Raw genomic sequence first — 17,248 nt, forward strand, 5'->3', positions numbered from 1 at the left:
GTCTCTGTAGGCATGACTTCCTAACTAAGCATGCCAAAGAATCACAACAATGCTTTCCTCAAACAGAGGAACAGCTGATAAAAGCAGCCGTTGTGTAAAGCAAGACATCCAAATGAGTAACTGAGGACAAATATATTAAATGGGAAATCTCCCAATTGTCCATTCACTCCACAGCAATTCCAGAGTTGCAGAACTCAGCTGTTTTGTTAGTAAGTTTTGTAATAATAATGAGCTTCCCAAAGCAAACAAGATTCATCTCTTGTTACTATAAATCATTAAACAATGAAACCAATGCTAGAGACAAAACCATCCCGGACAATAACAATATAGAAACTAAAGGGTTATACTTTTTTAAAAAGTCTAATAAAAATGAGTCCTGTTCTGGACAAAATAGCTATCCAAGAAATGCCAAGGTGAAAAGTTTGCCTTTGGTAGTCATTTAGACGAAGACTTCATGGGACCAGCTGGATAGAAGTCATTACTGAGGGGCTATCATGAAGAAGACACTGCTGTGGACCACTGCCCAATAAATCAAGCCCACTTGTGGGACTTTCGGTTTTCAGTTAGGGAACATGCTTCTAGCCTTTGTGGAACTATAATTTAGCTCAGAAAAGCTAAATAAAACCCAGAGCTTCTAATTTTAGTAAATGAGTCTTAACCTCTTTAGCATTGAAGACCACCCTCCACATTGCATAACATCATAAGACTCTCAGGAAGAAGGCTGCTTTGTTGTCTAGCTCAACAGCAGAAAGAGAAATGCATTGGGAGCAACAAATACACTCATAGGTAATATTGAATTTATGTATATTCAGTGCCAGATAGTGATTGTTAAGGTACTATTGCTTAGAGATGTTGAATAGAAATTGTTATTGCACACACTAGAATAATCCTTTGATATTTCGGACATTAGTTATTTTCAAACAGCACTGGCAAAAATGTTTATCGGCCTTTCCCTCTTGCCAACCTTACCAATACAAGCCTGTATTGAAGCTTCTCAAATGCCCAATGCCCAGATGAATCCATGCAAGCAGGGCAGAAGTAAGGAAGAAACATTATGGTATTCTCCACTCTTTCTTAGCCAATTGTGTTGGGGCCCAAATTTTAATCACATGGCCATGGTGATGCTGTAATAAATGTAACTCTGAGGACTGCGTTACTTTTTTCAGTGCCATTATAATTTCGAACAGTCACTAATCAAATGGTTGTAAGTCAAAGACTATTTGTATAAGACTTGCACATATCCCCTTGCCCTGCACTGATCAATTCTTTAGGCTCCATTATTCCAAAAGCTCTCTCAGACTATCTGCACCTCTGTTCCTTTGCTTCCACACCAAACAGTACTACAATTAGTGCTTTGAGCCTAGCTCAAAGTCTTCCTTAGACACTGCCTTGACCATGTAGAAATGTTGACTCTAGGAGAAACCTTCCAAACCAAGGATCTACATTTTCAAGGGGAGTTCAATCCTATCTGGAGTCAGTGTAGAGCAGCGGTTCTCAACCTGTGGGTCGCGACCCCATTTGGGGTTGAACGACCATTTCACGGGGGTCACCGAACAACGCAGTCTGCCATTTTTTTCCCTTTTCCTTAGCTGTGCTACTCCCTTTTATTCTATTGGCTTTTGAAAGCCAATAGAATAGCCTCTCTTGAATAGAGTCCAATTCTATTGGCTTTCAAAAGCCAATAGGAATTGTCCAGGCTGTCTCTGCCCTGCTGAGCCCGCCAAAAGTCCCATTTTGCAAACGGTGCTGCAAGTTGTCTGCAGCAAAAGTGAGCTGTTTGGAAGTTTCCACCCCTCCCTGCTGAGCAACTACTAAAAATGTAAGTAAAAGGGCCAGGGGTGGGAGGTGGGAGGCCGGTGGGCACAGGGAGGGTTGCTGGCACGCGTGGGGCCTGGCGGGTGCCTTACCTCCCTTGGGCTGGGCTAGCTGATGGCCCAGCCAGTGGTCGGCCTGCTCCGTCTCTGCCACTTGCCAGCTACGCCTCGGCCGGCGCAGGGGGCAGCACCACACATGTGTGGCGCTCCTGGGCAGGGAAAGTCCTCGACTTATGACCGGTTGGGTAGTCTTCGACTTATGACCAGTTGGGTAGTCCTCGACTTACGACCGGTTGGGGTCGCGGCATTAAAAAGGTTGAGAACCACTGGTGTAGAGGCTAGTACCAAACTTAACATTTCTGTGTAAATAGGAACTCTGTGTTACTAGGTTGCAATTTCAACTTATTTCATGTTATTTTTTTATATTTTTTAATTAAATTTATATAGCAGCCCATCTCACATACATGACTCTGAGAGATACCAGTATACAATGCATAAAATCATGTAAAATAATACAATTACATATTTGTTTACACTGCCTAGAATTGTGTAATTGTTGTATTATTTTTTTTATAACTGTTTTATTTGATTTTATATTTCGTATGTTGCCCAGAGTCATTTATGTGAGATGGACAGGAGAATGGATCAGCATCTTAGACACAAGTACCAGATTTTGAGGGATTTCCTGAATGACAATAAGGTCAGGGCCAATCCACTTTACCTCAGGTGATTCATCCCATCCTGCCCCTTATTACCTCTACACCTCAGGTTAGAACACCATCCACTGCATCTCTTTCCAGTCGTGGATATAACTAGATATCATCAGCACATTAATAAATATCTCACTAATGAAACTTAACTCCAAAATGATTAATGACTTCATCCAGTTCAGTGGTACTCTTCATCACTCCTCTTCCTTCATCATCTAAAACCATTGGCTCAGTAGTAGTAGAACTATTGCAAGATAGAACTATTGTGCTCAACCTTAAAGGTGGTTTAGCCTATGGTATCCAGCACAGCTAAGAGAACCATTAATTCAGAAGTGTTGCACTCTGCCATCCAGGTCCTAGTGGACACACTTCACAAAAGTGACCAGTATATTTTCAATCTCATGCCTAAATCTGGATCCCAACATAAAGGAACCTAAATAAATCATTTCATTCATTTCATTTCACACAGGATTATTTATAGCCACTGCCCCACCACCCTTCCCCAAAGAGGAAGGTTAGAGAACATCTACACTTCTTCAAAGAAGCATACATCACCTCTCAAATTCACCCTACTTGCCTACCCAAATGAGGCAGTCAGGTATGAATCCAATCTATAGCTCAGAGCTCATGCTGTCAAGAACTTTGTCCAACTGTTCAGAATCCAAAAAACATCAAAAAGACAAATTACCTAAAAAGACATTGTCTCAGTTATCACTGTTGTTTCTTTAACAGTGCTTTTGGACAATATTCTGTGAACAAAATGAGAGTAGGGAAGTAATAATGCTTCACAACCTTCATTGCCATGATGTAAGCCTGAATATGGGCTTGTATTTAGTTTTGATTATTCCACATCTTTTGTCACCATTACTGAAAGCATCACTTCAGCAATTCCAGAGCTCCCAAATAAACCACAAAGCCCCCTGTGGAGCAATTGTGTTCACTACTCTCATCATTTCTACATTCCAGAAATGGACAATGGCATATGGTAGAATTGTCTAACATATTTTTGGCCAAATCCCAAAGCATGACCTGCTGAAAACTAAGCACATCCATTAGACTTCCAGGAGGGACCATCTTAATTGGTTCCCCCTGTCCCACACATCTCTTGCTATCAGCCCCACTAGATAGAGCAAACCAGGAAATCAATTCCACCATAAGCAAAAAGTACCTCTATTGAGATTGGCTACAATAACAGAATTTACAAGTTAGAAATGTGTTGTACCTTTTCCTCCTCCATATAGTTCAGTGAATTAGGGAGACTCTGAGCTACTTCTGAACATTATCTTCTTGTTCTGGACTTTAAAAATGCTTCTTCCCCTTTTACCTAGGTAAGCAGTCTTGCATATTTACATTAAGATCATCTTCATTGTCCTCTACATTTGCAGAGGTTAGTGATACTGATAAGCCAGAGACTGACCAGAAAATGATCTATCCATGATAAAATACCAATATCCTCCATTGTTACATTACAAGTCATCTGTTCTGTGGTAAAAGATAACAACTGGAGAGAATCCAATACTGTACCAGCTCCAGAAATTCAGTAAGGGATGCAATCAAGCAGCAGGGTGGGTTGAATAGCTCAACCTCAGTCTGCATCCAATCACCAGTGGAGCAAAACATCTACTCACAGCTAAGGTCTCTTGAATATCATTGTCACCCTCTCTGGCCTTGGATCTATGGCTCATGAATCAGCTGAAACCCAGATGGGCAAATTTCAAACAGTTAAAAATGATAGTAAGTGGTTTGTACCCTCAGACTTGCAAGATTTTGTTCATGTAGATCGTTGCTTAGTAAATTTAGCTCATCTAGTTTCCTGTCTGGTTTACCTAAGACAAAACATGAATTCCTCTTTTATGATTCCCCTGGTCTTGGCCTGAAGATAAAGCAGGACAAGTGAGATGAAAACTGGTTAAAAGTCAGTTGAGAAAATAAGGAGATGGTCCTTTTACTGTTTAGTGTCATTGTTTTCCTTGGCTCCTTCCCTTTTCCAACCTGCTTTATTCTAGTATGTTTGCTTTCCTTCAGGTGCATCACCTCCTCTCTCTCCATCTATAAGCTCATTTAAGTCCTATTTTCCATCAACCCATGACTCAATTATCTTCATGTGAATTCTACCCTAAGCTTCAAAATTAAACAAGGGCTGAACTCAGCTTATCAGTCCAGTTTTTGAAATAGATATGTCTTCTGTGTTCTAATATGTTTATGAAGAGACAAATAACATGGCTGCATCCCAGAGAATGAATTACATTTGGCTCCAGATAGAACAAGCAGGATACTCTCGTTCAAGAATGGTCATAAACTGTGACATCTCTCATGAAAAATGAATTCTTAGAATCCTCCCTAAGCCTGTAGGATGAGCTCTGTCTTTTTTTAGCAGTGGCCTTCTGTGTGCTCAAACTCCTTTTGAATGTACTGCTGAGTTTGTATTAGGCGTCCAAGAAAAACTCCAATAGTAGAAGCATCCATTTTATGCAAGTCTTCAAACATGAAGACAGGGCTTTGCAGGTCACTTTCATTAGAGGAACTAGAAAAGGAAGACCTTCGTAGAGTGTACAGACTCATCAAGCTGAAAAAGTAAGTTCAGGATCTAAGTATCTGCAGAGCCACCTTCTCCTGGAGATGTAAAAGAGACAATCCCTTCCAGATCCCTATTATTTCATCTGTGGAGGATCTCTGGGTCAGTCCTTCTTTATCAGTGCTCCCATTCCCTGGAACATCCTTCCTGCTGATATCAGATGGACCCTAATTCTGTTAGCTTTTTGCAACCTGGGTATTTGAGCAGGCCTTTCAGGTCTGACAGATTATTCTTGTTTCTTCTGGAGGGGCGGTGGCTGTACATATAGGCTGTGATTGCTCTCAACATTGGATGGGTTCCTCAGCGCTGTAATAATGTGATGTTTTTAGTCTTACCACCTTTGTGAAGGGTGCTAAGCCAATCAGTCCAATATGGTGTGGTTTCCTAATAAAATAAATATACTGTAAGTAAGTAAGTAAGTAAGTAAATGTTTAGAGAGGCACGGTGGCTCAGTGGTTTAATGGTGCTGGAGAAGATCTGTATTCCAGTAGCTTGAGTTCTAGCACCACATGACAGAGCGATCACTTGCATAAGCTTCTGCCAACCTAGTAGTTTGAAAGCATGTTGCATGCAAGTAGATAAATAGGTACCACGTCAGTGGGAAAAAATGGCACTTCAAGCAGAAGTACAAGCCCAACCAATGCCAGACCTACCCGAATGCAGTGACGAAATGTCAGGTGAAATTGGTGGTTGGAAAACCCCAGATGATACTGGAGAAAGCTATCAAGTCTTATGAGTGTGAAGCTAGTTTGCCCTCATGGTGCACTCTGGATAGTGTGCAGGTATGAACTGAATGAACTAGCAATCATTGGCAGCCAAGCTACTTTGTATTAACACTGTAGTCTTCTGGCTAAGTAACATTGCCATAGGCTAAATAAATAAATAGTAAATGTATGTATGTAGGTCTAAATTCATAGGAGCTGTTTTTGGAAACCAAAGACAATATTTCATCTTTTCCTCTAACAGGTTTTGCTATTCATTAAGAAGCAGAAAATAAAGAAGAAATTCAGTAAAAGCTGAAGTCCTAACTTGAAGGTTCCTGTCCTTGTGAGTATTTCATGGTAGTATAATCAGAATAATAACTTGAAGTTATTAGCTGCAACTATCAAGACATAAAACTTTGTGAATTGTTACTTTTATATCACTTCTGACTAAAATATAGCTAATGTAAAGTAGGATTGGGAAATTCTGAATTTTTGTAATTGACTTTAATCTGTTTTCTGAGCATTCTAAAAAGCAGAGACATCACCCTGCCAACAAAAGTACGTATAGTCCAGGCCATGGTTTTCCCAGTTGCAATGTATGGCTGTGAAACCATACATTGGACCATAAGAAAGGCTGAGCGCCAGAGAATTGAGGCCTTTGAACTATGGTGCTGGAGAAGACTCCTGCGAGTCCCTTGGACTGCAAGGCGTTCAAACCGGTCAGTCCTAGAAGAGATCAACCCCGACTGCTCTTTAGAAGGCCAGATCCTGAAGTTGAAACTCAAGTACTTTGGCCACCTAATGAGAAGGAAGGACTCACTGGAGAAGGGCCTAATGCTGGGAAAGATTGAGGGCAATAGAAGAAGGGGACGACAGAGAATGAGATGGCTGGATGGAGTCACTGAAGCAGTAGGTGTGAATTTAAATGGACTCCAGAAGATGGTAGAGGACAGGAAGACCTGGAGGAATGTTGTCCATGGGGTCGCGATGGGTCGGACACGACTTCGCAATTAACAACAACAACTGTTTTCTGTGGGCCACAATTGTACTTCACTGCTCACTGCCCACTAAATCCCAATTCAACAGCCAAGTTGTAAAATAAAGTTGTCAACGGCCAGCATTAAAAGCTTCATCATTAATGACAAAATATTTTTTTAAAAGTTTTAGGCACAGCCCTTTACCACCAGTTAGGTTTCCTATTACAAGCAAGCTCCTCGCAGAGAAGTTTTTTTAAAAAAATACACAAGTAATATAAATGCTTCTACCTATTAGTTTCTTTGGTGAAAAAAAGATGAACTATTATAGCCACAGCTGTGATCCTGAAACAATTAGGAAGGATTTAAGACATGTTTTCTAAATGGGACTTGTGGCCTTCAGGAACACCATTATTGGGACAATCAACTTGGGATATTAATACCGGGCAAAAGAACTGTGTTACATAACTAGCAGTTAGCATGCCATTATAATCCCTTGATGGTTATGTAGCACTTATTATCAGCATAATCCAGAAGCAGAATGTTGTAAAAGACAGTAAAAAATCTTAGTTACCTAGAAATTGCTTTTCAATAACATTTTAGAAGATGAAAAGTTCTGAAGATTTCAAAAACCCAACATAATTACCTGGTTCAGAAATAAGATCAGAATGGTAGGTATGATCTAAGTCAGAGGTGTCAAACTCAATTTCATTGAGGGCTGCATCAGCATTGTGGTTGCTCTCGGGGGGGCGGGGTGTGTGGCCAGGGTGGGTGCAGCTTACTTGGTGGGTGTGGATGGAGTGGGTGTGGCCTATTGGATGGGCATGGCCAGCTCTACTTTGTTCACATCAAGGGTGCCGGTGGAGGCAGGAGTGGGACAGATCTGAGGTCTCTGGCAGAAGGGGGTGGGACTAGGGTAACTGCCAAGGCATGGTCCACTGGAGGAGCCTCATCATTCCTCTCAGGCCATGTGGGGGGGATGGATGGTGGTGCGGACTGCCCGGAGCCCTGGGCAGCAGAGGTCAAATGCCCAGCCTGGCCCTCAGGCACCCACGGCACTCATCACTTCCCCACGGGGGCCCCCAGCTGCACTTACCTCCACCTCAAGGCTGCTGCTGCTGTGCTTACTCTCCTTAGCCAGGTTGCTCATGATGGTTACGAGGGCAAAGTTAGAGGGAGGTCCATTCCCTCTCCATGGGAGGAGACCCAGCTTTGTATCCAAAGCTTCCTTAGCAATAGGATGGGAGACCCCCAGGATAGGCCAGGAGGAGGGGGCAAGGGGATGGTGAAAGGGCAGCAGGGCAGGACTAAGGCAGGACTTCCCTCAGACCTTCCCTCCTTCTTTCCTTTCTTCCTTCCTAAGTCCAGAGTGGTAGGAAAATATTTGAGATGAGGGAGAGAGAAAAACAGGCAAGAAACACAGCTGGGGAGGTGAGGAATGAAGAAATGCACCATCGCCTGGAAATGGCCAGCACATGGCCCTCACCTACTTCACATATCTGGCTTGTTGGGCTCTGGGGGAGGGGATGCCATGAGCAGTGTGAGAGTCAACATTACCTGTGCAATTCCACCAAGCCCCCAAGTAGCAAGGCACTCTCCTCACAGTGCCAAGAGGCTGAACCAGGTAGCACAAATCCAAAAAGAAGTGCGATGTCACCCAGCCCCCAGCCTGCTTGGTTTGGGCAGGTAATGGGGCACTCTCCTCACAGCGCCAAGAGGCTGAACCAGGTGGCACGAATCCAAAAAGAAGTGCTATGCTGCCCAGCCCCCAGCCTGCCCAGTTTTGGCAGGCCACAAAGCGCTCTCCTCACAGAGCTGAGAGGTTGAGCCGGGCGGTGCAAAGCTCACCAGCTTTACATCTTGCTGCCTGCTGAAACTGGGCAGGCTGGGGGCTAGGCAGCATTGCACTTCTCATCAGTTTTGCTCTTGGCGCTGTGAGGACAGCGTCCTGCTGCCTGCCGAAACTGGGTAGGCTGGGGGCTGGGTGGCGGTGTGCTTCGTTTTGGATTTGCGCCACCCGGCTCAGCTTCTTGGCACTGTGAGAGCACCCCGCTACCTGCTGAAACCTCTCTCCCGGAGCCCATCAAGCCAGATATGTGAAGTAGGTGAGGGCCATTTGCTGGCCACTTCCAGGTGATGGTGCATTTCTTCATTCCTCACAAAGGTGACAGCATGCACCCAGGGGGTGGGGCAGGGGCTGGTTCCTTGTTGTTTCCAGATGGTCTTGTGGAGCTAAGATTGAATGCATTTCAGCATAGATGGCCACCACAGAATTGTACATTGACTCCTGCCTGGCCTAGGCAAGGGCCAAGGCAGCGGGAGCCATTTCCTCATGTTTCCAGGATGGCTTCACAGGCCACATGAAACCACTTAGCGGGCCACATCCGGCTCCTGGGCCTTGTGTTTGACATGTGTGATCTAAGTCTTACCAATTAAAGAGAGCCATGTCATGGGGTCCTGCAAGCATGTCTTTTCCTTGTTGACCTTTGCCTCTGAAATATCACCCCCACCTTGCTGTCTTTTAATAAAGTTCCAAAATCCTGGCTTTTCAAGGAAACTGGGGACCAACGTAATTTATATTCCCAAGTAGTAGAAGATGGACACTTCATTGTTCTGTAGGGTCTTCAGATACTCTAGAAATATAAATAAGTAAGTAACTTGTGCAAAATGCTGCTGATCTTAGACTTTGTGAAGTTTTTCTTATAGGTTTTTTTTTTTAAAAAAAAATCCATCTCTCAATAGCTGCTAAAAATGTTAGAAGCCTATATAACAGGTAACATAAAAATGACAATTATTCCTTTTTAAAACTGAAGTAAACCAAGAATTTAACAAACTTCTGTGGAACTGGATCAGGGGAAATCATTATAAGATACAGAAGACCATATGTTTCTTATGTTTTTTTTTTAATATTATTGAGATTTTGTAGAAGTAATTTTGGTAAATATAGGTAATCCGCATTTAGCAAAAAATATCGGAACCGGTAAAACAGTGATTACAGAACTGCAAAGGTCATAAATGTAAGAAATCTATAAAATTATTTTTTCATCCCTGTGGTAACTGCTAACAGTTGCTAAACAAGGCAGTCGCTAAATGATGACTACCAGTAACCTAAATCGTTCCTTGCATCTTGCTTTTCCTAAGAAAAGAAAGGATATGTCATGTTCCCATCTCCAAATTTTTCCCACAAGACTCCTGTGGGATATGTTACACTGAGTGTAAATGACTTCCCAAAATCACCCAGTAGATTTTTATGACTTAGGGACACCTTTGTTCTACAATGAACTGGTTGTTCACTTTTGAAGTAACTCTGTGAAACAAGATTATTTTCAAACATTGCTAAACCGTTTCAATGTATTTTATTATTGTTTATATTTATTTTTTCTTGCTAGAAAATTTGTATTACTCAGGGGTTCTATAAAGTAATAAATAACTCAACGTCAGAACAGAAAATTTGACATGTCTGAGTTTCTTATCTAGATATTGATATGAACGAAGACAGTGATGTGTTAGGAAATGTAATGTGAGAGTAAATTAATTTTCATTCAGATAGTTAGCATTCAAATTTTCTTTACTGGATTGTGGCAAACACGTAGAAACCAGAATAACCAAAAAGGTCACAGCAGGTGGGGCTGCTATGAAGATAGGAATTTGAAAGTCTCTAGCAGCATGCTTATATTTCAGATTTAATTAGTTGCACCAACAATACAAAACAATCCAGCATTCTTCTAAAATGTATAATATACCAACGTGGAAAGTAGCACCCATATAAAATACATGCTGAAAGTTAAAACATTTTTCAACAAAAACAGCTTATCAAAGAAAGACACAACTAAACAGCTAGATTCTTTATAAGTTTTATAGGAACGTCTTCAGGGGTGTCTATCGACTTTCAACAGGATCTAGGTTTTCTTGAGGGTTGAGCTAAATGCTTAAAATAAGAAAGATGACACTCTTGTGCTAGGATATGTTTTTGTGTTGAAATTCTCTATAAGGAATCAAGAAAAATAGCTGAACACATTTTACTTATTTACTTTATTCATTTATCAGATTTAGAGACCACTCATCTCACTCCCGTGAGACACAACCTCCAATTTTACATTACAATCATTTCATTACATTGAGTACAGTTGTATTTAGTATCCTTTCCTGTTAATTCCATTGCCCTAAGTCTTATCCTTTTTTCTTGCAGTTGTATATAGCACAAAGCCCTGGATACTGGCATGCCCCCTCGAATCTATTTTGGCATTCCCATAAAAAGTGTGTGCTCTTCTTGCTCTTCTCTCTCTGGTTTGATTGGCCACAAAGAAGCCCACCTGTGCTGTCCTTCTCCTTTGGAATGTCTCAAGTCCTTCGACTTCATCTGGCGCATTGTCATTCCATTGGTCAAGGTCCTTTTTCTGGCACTCTGTGTTGCATACCAGAAATGCAATTGCTTCTCAAGGAGACAAATGGAACTACAGCATTTCATTCCAAAGGAGCTTCTATCATGATGTCCTGGCGTAGGATGGCATAGGCAAAACACTGAGGGGAGGGGCCGGAAAGGAGCAGCTATTCTCAAGAGATCCTACATTATGGTGAAAAGGTTTGAATTCAAAATAGATGTTTAAAATTAGATGCGTAATAGCAATCAAAGAAAAAATGTTGATGTTGCTCAGTGCTCTTGATAAAATTCAGTGCTCGCCATAGCAATTTTGCTATCATTAAAATCTCTATCCAAGATTTTTGCTATTATAGGCTCTACATTAATACATAAAATCTCCACCCATGTGCCAATGTCCTTGCATCATTGAAATGAAGATGGCTTTAATGATGGAAGTTATTTGCTTGCATATCTTTTTTCAGGAATAGGACTGCAACTTCAAAGTCTTTTTAAAACTGCTCAGGCCAGAATGACTATTCTTCTTCTTTTTTTTTTAAGAAAAAAACACAGTAGAACTCATTTTCAGGACTAATACTCTGACAAATCAAATTTTATAAAGATTGTGAAAATACCTCACAATGAAGTAAGGGCTTGTAGCATTTGGTGATACAATTGTGCAAAGCTTTGGCTTAGATGTGATGTTCTGTTGTTTTATAATAATTGTTGGTAATGGACTTTCTGCAGCAAATCTATGGTATTTTCTTTTTTCTTATTTATAATGCTGATCAAAGACTCTAAGCAATAAAGTTATTTCAATGATAATAAATCATAGCTACCAAACAATTTTAGGTAACATAAAATGCACCTACTATAGACATTCAGGAACAGTTTTTGTAACGGGTTCTTTAACCAGAAAGTGATTCCATCTGTAAAGCTCACTTTCCTACATTACCCAGACTGCCAATTTACTTATATTGTCTTTGAGTTCAACTCTTCTCCTTAACCATACCTAGGCATAAATTCAAAATGCCTATTGCTCATAGACCAGTTGACAATGAAGGAGAAAGAGAGGCATCAGTGGCATAGTTCTTTGCTAGATGCCTCACTTAGTTTTTAAACAGGCACCAGAATACATTCCTAAGGGAAAAAAACCTGAAATCTATTATGTCATCTATGAAAGCTATTGCATCAGAACAGAAACTAATGCAAAAGAGCTCCTTACTCTCTTAAAGCATTCTATTCATAATCATTTGTGTGCATAAATATGGTAGCATGAAATGTTCATAAGGTTTAAATTCCCACAGGCTATCCTAAAGCACATATCAATAAAACAAAGAAATGTCAATTTTGAAACCCAGCTTAAACCAAGATTGAAATGGAAAAGATGATAGTTCTGTAGTACAGCATGATTTTAATATTGAAGGCTCCGGCATAGATGCTTATTGTTGGAAGGAGCTTTTTAGCCTTTTGAGACCAGCCCTGTACTCAGTATAACAGTCCAAGCATCCCTGATAAGTAGCTGTCTAGACTCTGCTTGAACACCTGCATTTAAATATTTTATGTTGAATGTTGTGGAGCACTTCATCAAATATTTTGCTAGAATCAAGCTATGGTAGATCTATAGTCTGTAAGGAAGTTAGTAAAAATTAAGAGCCAGCTTGGTCTAGTGCAGGAGTAGGCAACCTTGGCTCTTTTATGACTCGTGGACTTCAACTCCCAGAATTCATGAGCCAGCCATGCTGGCTCAGGAATTCTGGGAGTTGAAGTCCACGAGTCATAAAAGAGCCAAGGTTGCCTACCCCTGGTCTAGTGGTTAAGGCATCAGGCTAGAAACTGGGAGACTGTGAGTTCTAGTCCCACCTTAGCCATGAAAGCCAGTTGAGTAACTTTGGGTCAGTCTATCTCAGCCCAACCCACCTCTCGGGATTGCTGTTGTGGGGAAAATAGAAAGGGGAAACTATTTTGGATACACTTGCTGAGGCTCTGCTTTTTCTTCCTTATGTGTTAAATGATATAAGAGAATATTTGTAACTCAATTTAAACTGTGCTCTCTGAGCTTGGTGCTGTCTGAGCTTGGTGGTTTTCTTGCAGATGTTTCAATACCCAACTAGGTAACATCATCAGTGCCAGAACGGAATGGGGGTTGCTTTTATTTTTACGTACTGGTGGCTTGTCCAGTCAGTATTGGTAGGAGTAGTTTTACTACTTGATTCCTTGATTAGACTGTTGTTTATTGCTGGCTTGTTTGTGTTTGTATCAGTTTCCAATCAAGGAAGTACCAAATGATGAATTTGTTAAATGCATACTTTTTTATACTTTTTAATGCATTCATTAAATGTAGAAACTTTTGTTGAGATTTGAAATGGAGGAAGAGCAAGACAAAGACCGTATGGTAAAATGGGCCAAGAATTTTGGTGATAATATTCAAATGGATCAATGGGAAAGAATGTAAAAGACCTGAAATTCACATTATATTACAATTTAAAATAAAACTTAAAAAATATTATGCATTATTGGTATGCAATAACAAAGAATTTGTCTAAGATGTATAAAGGTACTTCTAATCACTGTTGAAAATGTGAAAAATGTGAAGGGATATTAGATCGTGCTTGGTGGACTTGTGAAAAAACAAAATGATATTGGATACAAGTACAAGTGGTGATGAAGAACATTTTAAAAATTAACATTCAGATGAAATCAGAATTTTTCTTATCAGAAATTATGGCCACTCATCTAGAAAAGACTCTTAGACAATGGGTTTTATATATGCTTAACTGCAGCGAGTTATTATATGCACAATGGAAGATGGAAGACTAAAGAAACATCAGTAATGAAGGAATGGATAGTGAAGATGGCTAAGTTTACAATAATGGCTAAATTGATGTTTTGATTGAGGAGGGTACTACAATTACTTATATAAAAACTGAAAACCCTTTATAGATTTTTTTTGCTAAAAGTGGATTAAATTGCTGCTGACGATTTCAGGATTTGTTTTAAAAGATTTGTTTAAGGGAACTATGATATATAAACATGGGAGACTGGAGATGACAATTGTTATGTGAATACCTGCTGCAAACATCAGAAGTTGTTTCTTTAGATACGTTTCTTTCTTCTTTTTTGTTATTCACTTTTTCTGTTATGCTTTTATAATCTTTTTCTGGTCCTTTTTGTTTCTGTAGTTTTCAAAAAATATTTGTAAAATCTTATTCTAATGAAAATTATAAAAATTAAAACAAAAGTCACCAGGCCAAACAGGAGCTGAACTTAGTGTCTCCAGTATATTGTTTTCTTAGACTCTGAAGCATAACTTTCTCAGGTCCCTGGAGCAATCCCTCCTGAGTTACTTCCACAGCTTGGAAGAATCAACTGCCTTTGCCCACTCAACCAATTCTAATTCACACAATAAGCATACTAATATCCATCTTCTGAACTAGTTTGACTCCCCAACTTCAAAGGAACTATGGGTTCAGGAAGTCACGGAACACATTAAACTGGCACAGCCAAAAAGTACTGGAAAGCAGCTATTGATAGAATTTTTCTCTTCCTTCTGCAAACCTATAGAATCATAGGTCTAGAAGGGACTTGGGCATCTTCTAGTCCAAGTCCCTGCCCAAGGCAGGAGACCTTATGCTATCCTGGATAAAAGGATGTCCAATTTTATTGAAAATTTCCAGTGATAGAGCATTTAGAACTCTAGGAGGCAAGCTGTTCCATTGATTAATCCTTTTCACTGCCAGAAACTTCCTTCTTATTTCCAGATTGGATCCCCTTCTGATGAGCTTTCACCTATTGCTTCTTGTCCTGCCCTCAGGTGCTCTGGAGAATAAACTGAACTCCTCTTCCCTGTGACAGACCTTCAAGTATTGGAAGATTGCTGTCAGCTCTCCCCTAAACCGTCTCTTCTTCAGGCTACACGTACCTGGTTCCCATAACCATCCATGATAAGAATTAGCCTCCAGACCTCTTATCATCTTTGTTGCTGTTTTCTACTCTTATGAAAAATTGTCTACCACAAGATCTCAAGAACCAGATGGAAAGTATACCAGTTTTCCTTTACTCTCTGTTCCTTCTGGTCTATTTACTACCTTTCTGGGTAAAGTGCCTTTTCAGGCCCCATTTTTACATCTCAAAATATCTAACCTACAACAGAAAGACATACCGTAAATGCCGGCGTACAAGGCAACCCGGCGTATAAGACGACCCCCGTCTTTATAGCCGGGCCGCATTCCTAGAACGTCGTCTTATACGCTGGAAACTACCAGTATTTCCAGCATATAAGACGACTCAGCGTATAAGACGACCCCCGTCTTTGGCGCCGATTTCAGCGCTCGCGGATGTCGCCTTATACACCGGCATTTACGGTACACACCTTTCATTTCTACGGCCATTCCAAAATTTCTGTAGTCTCCCTGCAAAAGACTTATACAGAGTATGTTTCATCCATTCTCTCCACTACCCCCACCACCCAATGGCAGGGATGGCTCATTATCATTCCATCAATATTACCTATTATTTCCACATGGAATACCACTTGCCAATTGACTGCTACTTTTCTTTTCATTGCCATTTTTGAATGACTGTGTGCTTTGTGGAACCTGTTTTTTATTTTCATGGCTAGTCCCGCAACACTGTTTATGCTGTTATTCCATACCAGTCTGCTGTTTTGCTCTATTCCTTAGTTCCCAAATGGTCCTAATTGATGAAAAACCCATCACATCTTCAAAGACCAGTGTTACAAGAAGATCTTTGAAAAGAAGTCTGAGATGAAGGAGTCTGCATTTCTTCTCTTGTTTTTCACCTCTGCTATCCCCCTACCCCATTACACAAAAGTGATTCTGTTTTGGTCACATTTTGGGAGGCAGTCTTGATGGAAACTGACAGTAGGACAAAGACCAGTGTGTTGAAATGGAGATCCCTTCATTTTAAACATTCAGTGATTCTAAAGAGCAATCCACTGTATCATATAATAAACTATAATGTCTGTACAGATTTATTGTTGTCAGCATTGTCAGTGTACGAATAAAAGGTCAATAAAAGCAAAGAAGACTGTAATCCCAGAAAATATGTACTTCTACTTGCAAAATCCTGGCTTAAGAATGTTGCCTAAAAAAATTAAATATGGATTTCCCAGTGTGGAATCTTGGGAAAGAAGGAATCTAGAAAGCATTCCCCTTGAAATTCTCTAAGATCCTGGCCTGAATTATCCTTTTTATATTTTTGAAATGCTATTTTTTTTTTATCTTATTGAAAAAATTGATATGGCTGCCTGTCTGGCTGCACTAACTCTGGATGACCAATAATCCAGTTAAAATTGTCAGTGCACTAGAGTTCCAAAAATGCCAAGCCCTATTGATCCTACAAACAACAGAGCCCAACAACAGCAAGCCCAATATTTACGGGAAGGATATGCAAAATGCCAGCCTCCAGCATATTTATTTACAGAAAACTACTGAGATCTTTCAAAAGTTCTCCAAAAATTTACATCATGGACTACTGTTCCCAAAGCTGGGTGTGAATGTGTACTTACCACCCCATGAAGAAAGGATAAAGTGAAACAAGGATAGTTATTGAATAGTTGATAGTTATACAGTTAGCAATAGTTATCAAAGGGACACAATGGCTCAGCGGAAGGAGGCACAATGGTTAAGTGGTTAAGATGCTGGCATTGCCAGCTGGAAAGCCGACTGCCTGGGTTATTGAGACCCAAGCCCCACACGATGAGGGTGAGCTCCCGTTACTAGCCCTAGCTCCTGCCAACTTAGCAGTTCAAAAGTCTGCAAATGCAAGTAGATAAATACAGTAGGTACTGCTTCAGTGGGAAGGTTACTGCATTCCAAATTTTCATGCTGGCCACATGATGATGGAAGTGTCTCTCAGACAACGCTGGCTCCCTCGGCTGAAAATCAGAGATGATCACCACTCTCTTAAGTCGGTCCCGACTGGGCAAGGGAAACCTTTAAACCTTATTGATAATTATCCTATGATAACTAGAAATATTGTAGGTAGTGTTTTACAAGCAGGAAAATCACCTATAGCAGGCATGGATGCACTAAGCTGACCCAGCAGCCACAGTAACAGAGCACCCACAATATTGAGAAATGCTGTTGTTTT

The 17,248-nt window shown here is 40.6% G+C and overlaps 1 long non-coding RNA gene across 2 annotated transcripts; it reads left to right on the forward strand.

Annotated features, from left to right (window-relative positions):
• The first annotated feature begins 2,037 nt into the window (after positions 1-2,037).
• LOC120298326 lies at positions 2,038-16,126 on the forward strand. Of its 2 annotated transcripts, none has more exons than XR_005554048.1 (2): positions 2,038-6,146; positions 14,896-16,126. It is a non-coding gene; the product is annotated as an uncharacterized LOC120298326 (long non-coding RNA). The 2 variants fall into 2 exon arrangements; XR_005554049.1 differs by having other exon boundaries at positions 14,949-16,126.
• Positions 16,127-17,248: the final 1,122 nt, after the last annotated feature.

This window comes from Crotalus tigris, unplaced genomic scaffold (genome assembly GCF_016545835.1).
Source record: "Crotalus tigris isolate CLP2741 ecotype Arizona unplaced genomic scaffold, ASM1654583v1 scf7180000023830.6690815, whole genome shotgun sequence".
NCBI lineage: Eukaryota > Metazoa > Chordata > Lepidosauria > Squamata > Viperidae > Crotalus > Crotalus tigris.